Consider the following 13,676-nt stretch of genomic DNA (forward strand, 5'->3'; position numbering starts at 1 on the left):
AACTAAACTGCTGATTGTGTTAATGCCAAACACTATCTCACTCTATTATGAGACTTTTGTTCCCTAATTGTCGTTGGGTCTTACTTGATTAAGAAAGGCAGAATGAGCATGCATTCCTCCCCTGTTCACATTTAACTGGATAAAAACGCTCTGGAACTTCTTATATCACCTTAAATATGAATAAATATTAGAATAACAAAACCTCTGCTTTTAAGAATAAGTAGTTCTTAGAATGTTTAATTTCTTCTATGACATCACTTCATCCATAACCTGCCACAGGATTCCTTTAAATGTCTAGGTCCGGTAGTATCAGGATGGATCTTTAGATATAATCTAATAAGATGGTTTTTTAAATCAAAGCTCTTTAACCTATTTTATTAAATTTCCTCTCTCATTAATGCAGAAGTTCAGTAATAATTAGGACTGTGATGGATTAATGATTGATAATTTTTCAAGTTAATATTGGCAAGCTGTAGTCAGAGACATGCATTATTGCTATTCATCCCTGCTCCTTGGCATATTGAACGTAAGCAAACTTGCTTTCCTTCCCTCTGTTTAATGGGCTGGAAGGTATTGACCTGGACCTGCAGCCTGCTCATTTTTGTGATTGATGTATTTCCACTTAAATAGTGTGGATTCTTTTTACAGTTTGTGTTGCCGTTAAAAATAGATTTAAAGGAGACCTGACATATCATTAACCCCTCAGCTCATATTTTAGGTTATATGAACATAGCAAAAATCACTATAATGGAGAGAAATAGTATTTGTTTATCCAGTACAACTCCACACTCAAGATGAATTCTAAGGAGGTTAGTATTTTTAAAAAAAAATGCCTGTTATTTCATTCTAAAAATAAAAACCAAAGTATTTTGGCACCTCTGAGTAATCCATGGAAATTAAGAATTTTAGGCATAAATATTAACCAGATTTTTAAAATCTCCATCTTATCACAGATGAGGTTTTTTTCTTGTAAGCCACAGGGAATCATAAACATTTTGCTTTTAATTTGTTTTGAGCGTGGCAGTTATACTACTAAATCTATGTTTTAAATTATGATGTCGCTTGCTCCATAGGTGATGAACTGGACTATAAGAGACTCTGAAGGCAGAAAGTCCAGCCAGGAGGCTATTACAGGCTCCTAGATGAGAGGTGGAGAGTGGTGCTGAAAAATGGTGAGGGGTGGAGTTATCTGAGCGGCTGCGGACAAGCGGAATGGGAATGGGATGAGAGGCAGTTCGGAATGATAGAAAAAGTACCTACAAACCAAATGACAATCTGGCCATGAGTTTATATGGATGAAGCCAGGGCAGAGATTGGCAGGAAAAGTTGAGGAGGGAAAGGAAGGTGCTAAAGAGGAGTTTGGTCAGAGTCTTTGGGGCAGGTAAAGGAATGTTGACATCCAACCGTCACACCAAATGTTAACAAACATCTCTGTTCTTGTAAGAAAAGAGATGTGGGTGGGGTTTTGTTTGTTTTCTGCATGGAAACACACATGCATAAAATAAATCAATATTTATCATTTATGGATTACAACTTTGTGCCACAAACTGAGAATGCAAAGTTGTTTACATCATGATTTCTTTCTTAAGAAACAAATAAATGAACAAAAAGCATACTACAATCAAAGACATAGATATCTTGAAAAGGTCCACTCAAAATAACTATAAACCAGGTTTTTAGTTGGAAATAAAAGAAAACCACCTGTTGTAAATGTGTATTGGAAAAGATAGAAGGTATAAGGTAAAAGTGTCTTTTTTGTCTTTATTTTTTTTACCTCTCTATCTCCTCACCACTACTATTTGATTTTGACTTATTTATCTCCAGAACTTTCCCTCTTTAAGTTGAATCTTACAAAGGGAGGAGAAATTTTAAGGCCTAACAATAACCATCCACTCAGAAAATTTCCTATCTCAATCACAGCTAAACTTCAAAGTAGTTGTTTTTTCTAAGATCTGTTGGCATGGGACAGTTACTAACCTCTTTCAGTGACTAGAAACCTAATCTTTTTATTTCACAAAATTATTGAGCCAGAATATTTTATGTTCCCTAACCATGTCGTAGACATCAGCAATATATCTGATTTTATTACTAGCACATTCTGCTTAGCCAAAACCCAGTTATGAGCACTTAAGTGTCTAGGATATCTATTTGTGGACCTTTACCACTTAGGTTAATGCATCAATGCATTATAATAGAAGGTAGTTCCAGATACCCTACCTTGAGCAATATAAACTATATGAATTTGTTGTGTGCAACTTAGTCGTTATGATTATTTGCCCTCCCTATAGCACTTTTCAGCAGAAAATACCATCTATTTATAGCTTAGCATACTTCAATAACTTATAGTAACTGAAACATTACAAATGAGTTTTTTAAAGGTTAATAGCACTTTTTAAATATGAAGAGAAGACGGTGATTTGAATTCTAATATTCTATATATCTTACAGAGAACATTTTTTTCTTACATAAGTGCAAACATCATCAAAACTGATTCATAAAACAGATTCTAATTTTGTGTAAGCCTCTTAGTATTTATACAGCTACTAAAAACATAAGATTAACTTTTTAAAGAGTTGATCTCCAAACACTGCTAGGTGTTTGCAATCTTCAACTGCAATTATTAATTTCGAGAAATCTATGGGCTCTGCAACAGAAATATAAAGTCTATTGATCCACATTCTCTCCTTGCCTATTGCCAATGTCATCTCTTGTTAACAATTTGGAAAACAGCTGTTTCCAATAAAGATTACAAAGGATAAGCAGAGTCTCTGAGTAAGTTTATGAGACAAAAATCATAAATAACTATAGATAGAAATACTCTATATTATAGATCATTCAATAACTTACATGCCAAAATATAAAAAATCTTCATATATAACCTATTCTATTCTGTTAAACGATGTTTTACCTTCATTAAAAGTTATTTCTTAGCATCTTAAGTTTATTAATATATTGTAGAGAAAAAATAATTGTATCTTGTTCTAGAATGTTTAAATCTAAGCATACACCTGAAATAAATGTTATTAGAAGCTTTGTGATTAGTTATATAAAATCTCTAAGTTTTGATCAGAAGAGACTTTAGACAGACTGCACATTACATTATAACAGTATAACATTCTGATGGGTTTGGCTGTTTTAAAAATTTTTAAAGGTTTCATTTATTAGGTTTGGCTTTTAAACAGTCTTATAACCCAGTAGAATTAGTATATGGAAATTATATTCTTTAAAACCAGGAGAAAGAAAAATAGATTACAGATACCTCTAAAGTAATACTTTTTTTAAAAAAAAATTCATTAAACGCTTTCAACATTATCTCATGATTATACCTAATTGTTCTAACTCCTTCTTCTTCATTTAAAGTCTGCCACCTTAATAATGTGCTATTGATGTTTTTATTAAAAGAAATCATTGTTCTCTTATTTCAAACACATTTTCTTTTCCTTTTCTTTCAGATGTGTGTATGACTGTAATAACTTTTCTATCAGAAATATTCTGGTTCAGTAGCTTTATTAAATAAAAAGAATGATTTTTACTCATGAGAGGAGGCTTATTAACATAAGCCTCTGCAAACAGGTATTAAAGAAAATGACTACATTGAGAAAACTGTTACAGAAAAGCAGACGTGGATGTAAAATTTCAAATATAAGCCAGAGCCATGTTTTCCTCAAAACTAAAATTGTCACTACTTTATAGACAGCCAAAGGAAGAGAATGGCAGAACATTGGGGAAATGTCATTTGTGCTCAGCAGCGAAAGGGGACTATGTGTCTCCTAAAGTGTCAAACACCAGAGGACTTTTGACTAATGCAGAAATTTGAATTTTTCAAATGCAATAATCTACATTCAAAATACACATTCATTTAGCAGCTCCAAGAATTTGGTAAAAAGCATGCGCCCATGCAACCTACATTTCTATCAAGATGCAGAACATCTCCATCCTACTAGAAAGATCCTTTATAATAACTTTAAATGGCTTTAACTCATGCATTTTTAATGTCAAATACAACCTGTAAAAAAGACAATTGTATGCTACATGCAAAAGATTGATCTATGTGATCTAAAAGTATGAAATAAGCGAATTGGAAAATATATATCAAGTTTATAGAACAAAACAAACCAGAGTATTCAATTTAATATTAATCACATTCAAATATCAGGTGCTGGCATCTAATGGGTAGAGACCAGGGATGCTTGCAAATATTTATAATGCATAGGACAGTTCCTTCTTCCCCTAGTAAAAAATTATCAGGCCCAAAATGTCAATAGTACAGAAGTTGAGAAGACTTGATGTGGGAGCACCAGAGTGGCTCAGTCGGTCAAGTGTCTCTGACTCTTGATTTTGGTTCAGGTCATGAACTCACAGTTTGTTAGTTCGAGCCCCACTTCAAACTCAGGGCTGACAGTGAGGATGCTGCCTGGATTTTCTCTCTCCCTCTCTGGAGACTGTTTTGGATTCTCTCACTGGCTCTCTCTACCCACCCCCCACTCATGTGCACACATGAGCGCACACACTCTCTCCCTCTCTCTCAAAATAAATAATCCTTTTAAAATTCTTGATCTGAATCAAGAAATCATAAATTTAAATAAATACTGCATCTTAACATTTCTTAAGTACGATTGATATTTAGGGAATATATTAAAGTATAACTGACAGTATTATAACGGACAAAACAAATTTCAATAGCATTCTAAGCTTTATAATATATGCCATATTCTCTGAACTAAGTGCAGTTTCAAACTCCCTAAAAATTTAATATCTCTCCTTGAACCAGTTCTTCTGCTAAGAAGAAACAATATAGAAACTCTAAAACAATTAGAAAAAGCATTTTTAAGAAAACACTGTATATCAGCAGAAGAAACCAACACTTAAGTGCTCAGATGATAAAGAATGCAGAAAAGTTAAGTACCAAATAAAAAACTTGAAAAAGAACAAAAAATTAATATCCCTAAGATAACTGGAAAAAGTGAAATTCACAAAGATAAAAGTAGAAATTAATGATCCAGAAAACAGGAAAAAAAACCAAAAACACTTAACTACAAATCCAAGAGCAGACTCTTTGAAAACGAAAACCTAATAAAGCTTAAAACTGCTAGGTACTATAATTTTTTTAAGTAGGAAATGCAGAAACACACAAAATTAGAATGATGTGTTGGCGAATTTTCTTATCTTGGGCTACCATAACAAAATGTCCTTAACAGGCTGGATTATAAATAATGAAAAGTATTTCTTACAGTTCAAGGGGCTGGAAGCACACAGAATTCTAGTGAATGAGACCCTTCTTTCTGGTGCAGACAGCTGATTTCTTGTATTCTCAACTGCCTGAGAGCCGAGAAGCATGTTCTCTTATGAGTTTTACGAAGGCACTAATCCCATTCATGAAGGCTCCATCCTCATGACCTCATCTGATCCTAATCACTTCCCAAAGGCCCCACCTCCTAATATCAATGCCTTGAGAGGTAAGATCTCAACATACGAATCCATTGGAAAAGGTGAACAGAAACATTCAACGCATAACACAAACGATTCCAAGAAAACAAAAGAGCAATATGAGAATTATTTCCTTCTCTATATTAACTAGATGTGAAAACTATATGGAATGATTGATTTTCCAGGTATATGTAAAACATTATTCAACGTTCATTCTTGATTAAAACATATCAATAAAGCAGCATTATAATTAAGAAAAAAACAAGTAGCATTTCCATTTAGGTCAGGGAAAACACAAGAATGTGAATATGACTTAATATTGTCATGGAAGTTCTGCGACAAACAGGAAAAAATTAAGAGTTGCCAAATTTCCAGGTATAACAAGTACCTGAAAATTCTAAGAAACAATAGAAATGCTATTAAAATAATAAGATATTTCAGTAAGATGGCTGATTGTAATAATGATAGAATATAAACATTTCCATGTTTAAATATAATTAGTGAGGAACTATATTGAAAGAAAAGACAGCTTTTGAAAACTGACTTACGAAAATTGTGGAGAAATTTATCTTTATATTAAAAACTGTTCTGAGGCACATAGAAAACAATAAATGGAAATATAAATCACATTCTTAGTGTGAATATTATACAAATGTCATTTAACCCCAAATTAACCTACAATAATAAAAATAAATGTGAGCAGTTTCATTTGCAATGTGAAAAGCTGATTTAGATACATGTGGAATAATGAAAGTGAAAAAACAGCCTATAAAACTTTCAGGAAGAGGAATTATCTGAGTGTAATGACCTAGCAGATATTAAAACATACTAGAAGGATAGAGTAATTAAAATAGTTTGGTAAAGCCATAGGAAGAGAAGAAGAGAAAGACAAGCCAGCAAAATTGAATAAAGTCACCAGTGCCTTGACCATTGGATAAATGATTTAAAAAAGACATTTTAAAACAGTGTGGAAATAAGGAATTATTTAATAAATAATATTAAGATAATGCACTAGCCAATTGTTAATAAGAATAAAATTTAAGTGCTGTGCCACATTTTCCACTAAAGTAATTCTTAAATGGGCAAATGTTTAAATAAATAAAATACATAATGTGTGCAAGATATGATACCCAAAACCCATTAAGGAATACTTTTAAATATTTGTACAAGGAAAAAAAAGTCATCTATCCAAATTATAAAGACCAAATACTAAAATTTTTAAGATGACAGATTGACTTTTTAACACATCAAGAACAGTAAATAATCCACAAATTCAAAAGCAAATGGCTAATCTCTGAAAGCATTCTGTGGAGAGGAACTACAAAATACAACATAAGAAAACAATTCATAAATTTGAGTGAAAGATTAAAATTGTCCCTGAACAGACCTAGAATTGCCTTGGAGCACCTTTGGAAATTTCTGAGTTAAGATAAATGTGGGTTGTGAAGTACCAGGAGTCAAAGTTTACTAGGAGGCCCCTGATTTGAATCATTTGAGGTCTTGGGCCTGTGTGATTATAACATAAAAACAGGGTGGAAGCCAAGGTCACAGGTTCTCTGGGGCAAGGCAAACTTCCTTGATCTCACTCTCAGGAGATGAAGTCCCATGGATGGGTGAGAAGTGGGGGTGAAGAGACAAGCTGCCTGTGGGGGTGTGTTATGGGGGCTCCCCGCTGGAGGCTGTATATGGCAGCTGTGGGAAAATGAAGACCCTGTGTGAGCTGTGTTTCCCATCAAGGTGCCATCTATAAGAGCTAAACCAGGACAGCATTAGATTAAAGTGATTGTGCTTCGTCAGTTTGATTGCCCACTTTAACTTCTGGTTAGTACTCATAGTGGGACAAATGTCAGGAAGCACTCTCCAATTAAAATGCAGATTAGAAGAATAACAGAAAATTATTTTTACCTATCAGATTTGCAAAGATTAGCAGTATTGGTGAAGATATGGATAAATAAACATCCTCATATATATTTTAGAAGGATCCTTTCATAATATCTCTAACCAGAAATACAAATACCATTTACTCTAGACTTTTCACTTGTTGGAGTTAATACCACAGAATAGCTATTACAGGCTTGCATGAAATATATGAATAACTATGTCTATTTTAGGATTGTTTATAACAGAAAACTCTCCATCTAAAAAGTTTGGGGTTAACTTTAATATTCATTACTAGAGTATTCTTTTTAAAATTATGGTATATATATTTAACAAAATATTAACTGAATATTTAAAAATAATGAGAAAAATCTTGAAATGAATACATATAAAAATACTAAGAGACAGGTGTATATATTTTTTCATTAATAAAAAAATACACATATACTTGTATGCCATGAAGAATTTTTTGATGAACATTCTAAGACTACTGGCTATTTGGGGGATAGCTAAGCTATTTAAATAATCAATATATATGTATAAATTTATCTTTAAAAGGCTTCTTAGAGTTGAGAGTATTCTCAGAATTGGGAAGAAAATACCACATTAAGAAATACAAGTTCATTGAAACTTAGTTTGCATATGTACCCAGCAACCTCTCTTTATATAGGTGATAAATTGATTACATTAACGACCACTAGTGTTATAAGACAGAGATTCATCAGTGAGTTTTTTCTCTCTGAACAGTAACAGTTTAAGAAAAGAATATTCTGGGACACATGGGTGGCTCAGTCGGTTCAGTTGTCCAACTCTTAATCTCAGATCAGGTCTTGATCTTAGGGTCATGAGTTCTAACTCCATATTGGGCTCCATGCTGGGCATGAAGCCTATTAAAGAATAAAAAAGAAAAAAAAAAGATCTTATGAGACAACTTTAATACACATTGGAAGATAAATTCACCTCAAACTTAAAAATAGTTTAATTGAGTGCTGACATGACTACAAAAATTAGGAGGAAATGGGAAATCTGTGCAAGAGAAAAATTCAAATACAATTATTAATTGTATCCATAGTTGGCACAAAAGGAAATTTGGTTTGCACATTGATTTAAGATTCTTTGTCCCAATGAAGTATAACTAAGCACAGCAAGTCATTGATTTATCATTTTTTCTACAAAAAAGTAACGCAATGTGTCATTACAATATCCCAACAGGATCACCAGAAGAATTCTCATTCCGAGTCCTTAACAAAAAAAATAAGCACAGCAACTAGACCATCTACAAGCTCATCCTGCCCTTCACAGTAACAATCAGCATACTTCTAAAGGACTGATGTAATGGGGATGAAGTTTCTGAACTACTTCTCTTTTTAGGGTATTTCACAATAAGGTAACCTTCTAATTCTACAAATGTTTTCTACAAGTTAACTGGGAATAAATATTAATCTTCACTTCCATTAACATAACAAGAAATAAAACATAACCCCAAACCATCAACTCCTAGTTGAGCTTTTGAATTTAGTGCCTATAATATATATTATACATAATATGCATTTGTCTGTAGCATATATTATTTATTTTTTTGTTTAATTCATTCAGACTAAAAAACTCACTAAACACAAAAATCATTCACCCATTTCTCCCATCTGCCACCCCTCACCTCCGGAAACCACCAACCTATTCTATCTATGAGTTTTGGGTTTTTTTTTTAAATAACTGATTATTACTATTATTATTTTTTTTAGATTTCATATGTAAGAGGTTATATGGTACTTATCTTTCTCTGTTTGACTTATTTCACTTAAGATAATACCCTTGAGGTCCATCCATGTTGTAGCAAATGGGAAAATGTTGTTCTTTTTATATCTGAGTAAGACTCCAGTGTGCATGGGGGTGTGTGTGTGTGTGTGTGTGTGTGTGTGTGTGTGTGTGTGTGTATCACAATTTCTTTATCCATTCATGCATTAATGGACACTTAGCTTGTTCCCATACCTTGGTTATTGCAAATTATGCTGGAATGAGCATAGGTATGTAGACACATCAAATATTATTTAGAATCTGTTTTATCAGAAAGAAAAAAGCCCTGGGACTATAACAATTGACGATGCTAGGTCTGTATGATGAGTCCTATTAGTTGACAAGATTTGCTTCCCTTCTAAGGAAGAAAGAAATTCCTATGGTTTGGGGCTTTATTTTATTTTTCTGTTTTTCTGCTGCAGGGAGCAATACTATGTCTAGCTTCTAGAAGACCCTCAATTCATACTAGTGTAATAATTCCAGTGGGAGATACACATCCAATGGGAGATATTTTCTGAGATGAGATGCCAGTAGCAATATTGATAATAAGTCCCTTAAAAGTACAAAGGAAGGGATTGATAGAAATCTTTAATTAGTACAAACCTGGTTTATTATCTCAACCCTCTAGCTTTCTCTCCATGCACTACACTATTTTAATTTCATTAGCTTTCCTCTAATTGTGTTTTCACATATATAAAAACAAAGACCTCTTTGTTATTGTTTTTTATTTATTTTGAGAGAGAGAGAGAGAGAGAGAGAGAGAGAGAGAGAGAGAGAGAGAGAGAACATGCTGATGAGTCAGTGAAGGACAGAGAAAGAGGGATAGAGTGAGTCCCAAGCACGCTCCATGCTGCCAGAGCAGAGCCCAATACAGAGCTTGAACTATTGAACTGTGAGATCATGACCTCAGCGGAAATCAGAAGTTGGATGTTTAACCAACTGAGCCAGCCAAGTGCCCCACAAAGGCAATTTTAGATCATGGTGTGGGGGTTCAAAGTAGAATTAGCCAGAAGGACTGATCTGAGGGCAGAGTGAGTGGTTAACATTTGAGTGTTTTAAATTCTGAAAGCCACCAGGATAGAATCGTTAGTAACCAAGAGACAGGACCCTCAACATTTAGGAGAAGGTGCTGAATGGTATAGTCTCACTCTATGTTTGCAAAGCACTGATACATAGATTAAAAATTTGACAATGTTATATATTCAAGATGAACAAGCAACTTTTTTTTACTGTCTAACCAACAAGTCTCACTACATCTACATTTTGTCTAAACAATGAAAAGATATTATATTATAGTATTTACATTTTAGTTAGCCAATACTTAAGTAAATGTCTTTCAGAGAAATAAATTATTTTTAAGGCTAAGCCATAATATTTCAACAATTACCAAAAAAAACCTCCTAGTAGAAATGTCAATAGATTATAGTAGATGAAAGTATCTTCCAAAGCTAAAGACAAATTTAAACTACCTTGAATTTACTGTCTTATTTTTAGTCCATTATTACTTTTAAAATCATGTTGAGTAGATTTTTTTTTGAAAAAAAGTATTTTTTTATTCTCTATCTATGAAAAAATACACCAAACTAATATACAAAGATACAAAACAGCCACAAAAATATGGCCTCCAAATTTCTTGGAAGCTAGTTAGCTTTAAAAAATAAGGTGTGTCAAGGCACCTGGGTGGCTCAGTCAGTTAAGCACTGGACTCTTGGTCTTATTGCTCAGGTCATGATCCCACCCTTCATTGAGTTCAAGCCTTGTGTGCCAGGCTCTGCACGGACAGCAGGGAGCCTGCCTGGAATTCTTTCTTCCTCTTTCTGCCAGTACCTCACTCAATGCTCACTTGCTCTTTCTCTCTCTCGCTCTCTCTCTCTCTCAACATAAATAAATAAACTTTAAAATTAAAAAAAAAAAGAAATAAGGTGTCTTAAACTATTGAGAAAGCATAAGATTCCAAAAGAATGGTTCTATTCTGCAAGTGGAACCAATTATTTATAACTCATGCTATGCGGTTAAGTAGGAATTATAAATATCAGGGTCTTTAGCATACAGCACTTGCTATCTAGAAATAGTGAAATCCTCTAGAGAATAGAACGTTAAAGTGTTTTGTGGAAAAGCCAAAAATTATTATTTTTCTTCTTTTTTTTTTTACATTTATCAGTTTCTTTATTCATACTGTGAGATATGAATTTTATGACTAGGATGGTGGCAACTTCCTTGCCTTAGTCATTTAAAACTTTTTTTAATGTTTATTTATTTATTTTTGAGTGAGAGAGAGGGAGAGAGAGAGAGAGAGAGGGAAAGAATAAGCAGGGGAGGGGCAGAGAGAAGGAATACAGAGGATCTGAAGTGGGCTCCAAGCTGACAGCAGTCTGTCCAATGTGGGGCTGAGATCATGACCTGAGACAAAGTCTGACACTCAACTTACTGAGACACCCAGGAGCCCGGTCTTGGTCATTTTTAAATCACTTTTAATGGTTGCCTGGGTGGCTCAGTTGGTTAAGCATCCGACTTCAGCTCAGGTCATGATCTCACGGTTCATGGGTATGAGCCCCGCATCAGGCTGTGTGCTGACAGCTAGCTCAGAGCCTGGAGCCTGCTTCAGATCCTGTAACTCCCTCTCTCTCTGACCCTCCCCTGCTCATGCTGTCTCTCTCTAAAATAAATTTAAAAAGTAAAAAAAATTAAATCACTTTTAATCCATCTCAAACCTGAAATTAATTCCATTTGTATTCTAATTTTTAAAATTTAGAATATAGTTTCATTGTTTCCTTCTAGTAAAAGTATGTTCAATAGAATTTCATATAACCTTAACTAGTAAAAAAAATTAACTGCAAATAAAGCAAATATTTCAAATAGTATTAACTTTGGAATATACATTTTGAAAGTAAGTAGTAAAGACAGATTTTTCAATAATGAATCATTTTCCACTTTAGTTTCTTTCCTCTCTTCCATGCATATTCTTAAGGAGTTTTACTACTTAATAATATAGAATTCTAGCTCTATATCATAAGTAAATTCACCTCAGTAAAATCTGCTGAGAATGGCCTGTATTTTATCAGTGATTTAAGAGAAAAAAAATTCAGTACTTTATTTGGAACAGTAAGAATCAGCTAAATTGCAGTTGAATGTTTTTTTTTTTTTCACAACAAATTTCAATTTGGTGGTGATGTTGAATCTAATTTGCTTTAATTATGTGGCAGTCAGATTTTCAGGAGCATGCCATTCTTGTGAGAAAACCATTTCAGGACTGTTTTGGAATTATTAGTCTGCCAGGAGTTACGCAGGCCTAACAATGGTTCTCTCACCCAGACATCTGGCAGTATGGTGCCTTGCAGAGATGTTCTTAAATATTATTACTGACTGGGGAAGGGGGTGGGGAAACACTGTGCAGATAAAAATTTGGAAAATAAGGACTTTTACCCATTTTTTATCTCCAAATTATCTTAGTCAAAATCATTTTAATATATTCATTATCTTCAATAGAGGAAATGCTGTTAAACCCATGATGAATAGACATTTGAATATTTACGCTGATAACAAGAATCACCTCTGGGCTCCAACTTGGAACTGCTACAATTAGACAATAGTATATGAGTTTTCACACAGCACCCAATTGTTTGTTTTTCAGGTCATTGTTACAAGTTACCTTATTAACTGATGATCAACCAGTCCTTAGGACAATTTAGCATTTATGGGAACTAACTGAAAGAAGTATTTTAATATTATTTATACATTTGGGTCTTGGGGTGCCTGCATGGCTCTTAAGCATCCGATGTTGGCTCAGGTCATGATCTCCTGGTTGGTGAGTTCAAGGCCCACACTGGGCTCTGTGTTGACAGCTTAGAGCCTGGAGCCTGCTTTGGATTTTGTGTCTCCCTCTGGCCCTCTCTCACTTGCTCTCTGTCTCTCTTAAAAATAATCTTTTGGGGCGCCTGGGTGGCTCAGTCGGTTAAGCCTCTGGCTTCGGCTCAGGTCAGATCTCACGTTCGTGGGTTCGAGCCCCACGTCGGGCTCTGTGCTGACAGCTAGCTCAGAGCCTGGAGCCTGCTTCCGGTTCTGTGACTCCTTCTCTCTCTGCCCCTCCCCCTCTCATGCTCTGTCTCTCTCTGTATTAAAAATAAATAAAAACATTAAAAAAAAAGTTTTAAAAATAATCTTTAAAAACTAAACTAAAATAAAATAAAAATGAAAAGCACTTAGCCGACTAACCAGGAAATACTGAACATACACAAATATTGTCCATAATCACCAACCATTCTGATGACCATTACCATATTACACATGGGAAAACTAAGCTTTCGCAATTTCTGTGAAAAATCATCACATGCATTTCACAATTCTCATGACTGAGGCACCTGGTTGGCTCAGTCAGTTAAGCATCCGGCTTCTGCTCAGGTCATGATCTCAGGGATTGTGGGTTCGAGTCCCAGGTCAGGCTCTGTGCTGACAGCTAGCTCAGAGCCTGCAGCCTTCTTCAGATTCTGTGTCTCCCCCTCTCTCTGACCCTCCCCTGCTCAAGTTGTCTCTCTCTCTCAAAAGTAAATAAAACATTAAAAAAAACAACAAAATTCTCT

The 13,676-nt window shown here is 34.2% G+C and overlaps 1 long non-coding RNA gene across 2 annotated transcripts; it reads left to right on the forward strand.

Annotated features, from left to right (window-relative positions):
• Nucleotides 1-332: 332 nt before the first annotated feature.
• Nucleotides 333-8,799, forward strand: LOC115295161. 2 transcript variants are annotated; one of them, XR_003910362.1, is made up of 3 exons: nucleotides 333-526; nucleotides 1,074-1,172; nucleotides 8,518-8,799. It is a non-coding gene; the product is annotated as an uncharacterized LOC115295161 (long non-coding RNA). The 2 variants fall into 2 exon arrangements; XR_003910361.1 differs by lacking the exon at nucleotides 333-526 and adding an exon at nucleotides 733-809.
• The last annotated feature ends 4,877 nt before the right edge of the window (nucleotides 8,800-13,676 follow it).

This window comes from Suricata suricatta, chromosome 7, assembly GCF_006229205.1.
Source record: "Suricata suricatta isolate VVHF042 chromosome 7, meerkat_22Aug2017_6uvM2_HiC, whole genome shotgun sequence".
Taxonomy (NCBI): Eukaryota; Metazoa; Chordata; class Mammalia; order Carnivora; family Herpestidae; genus Suricata; species Suricata suricatta.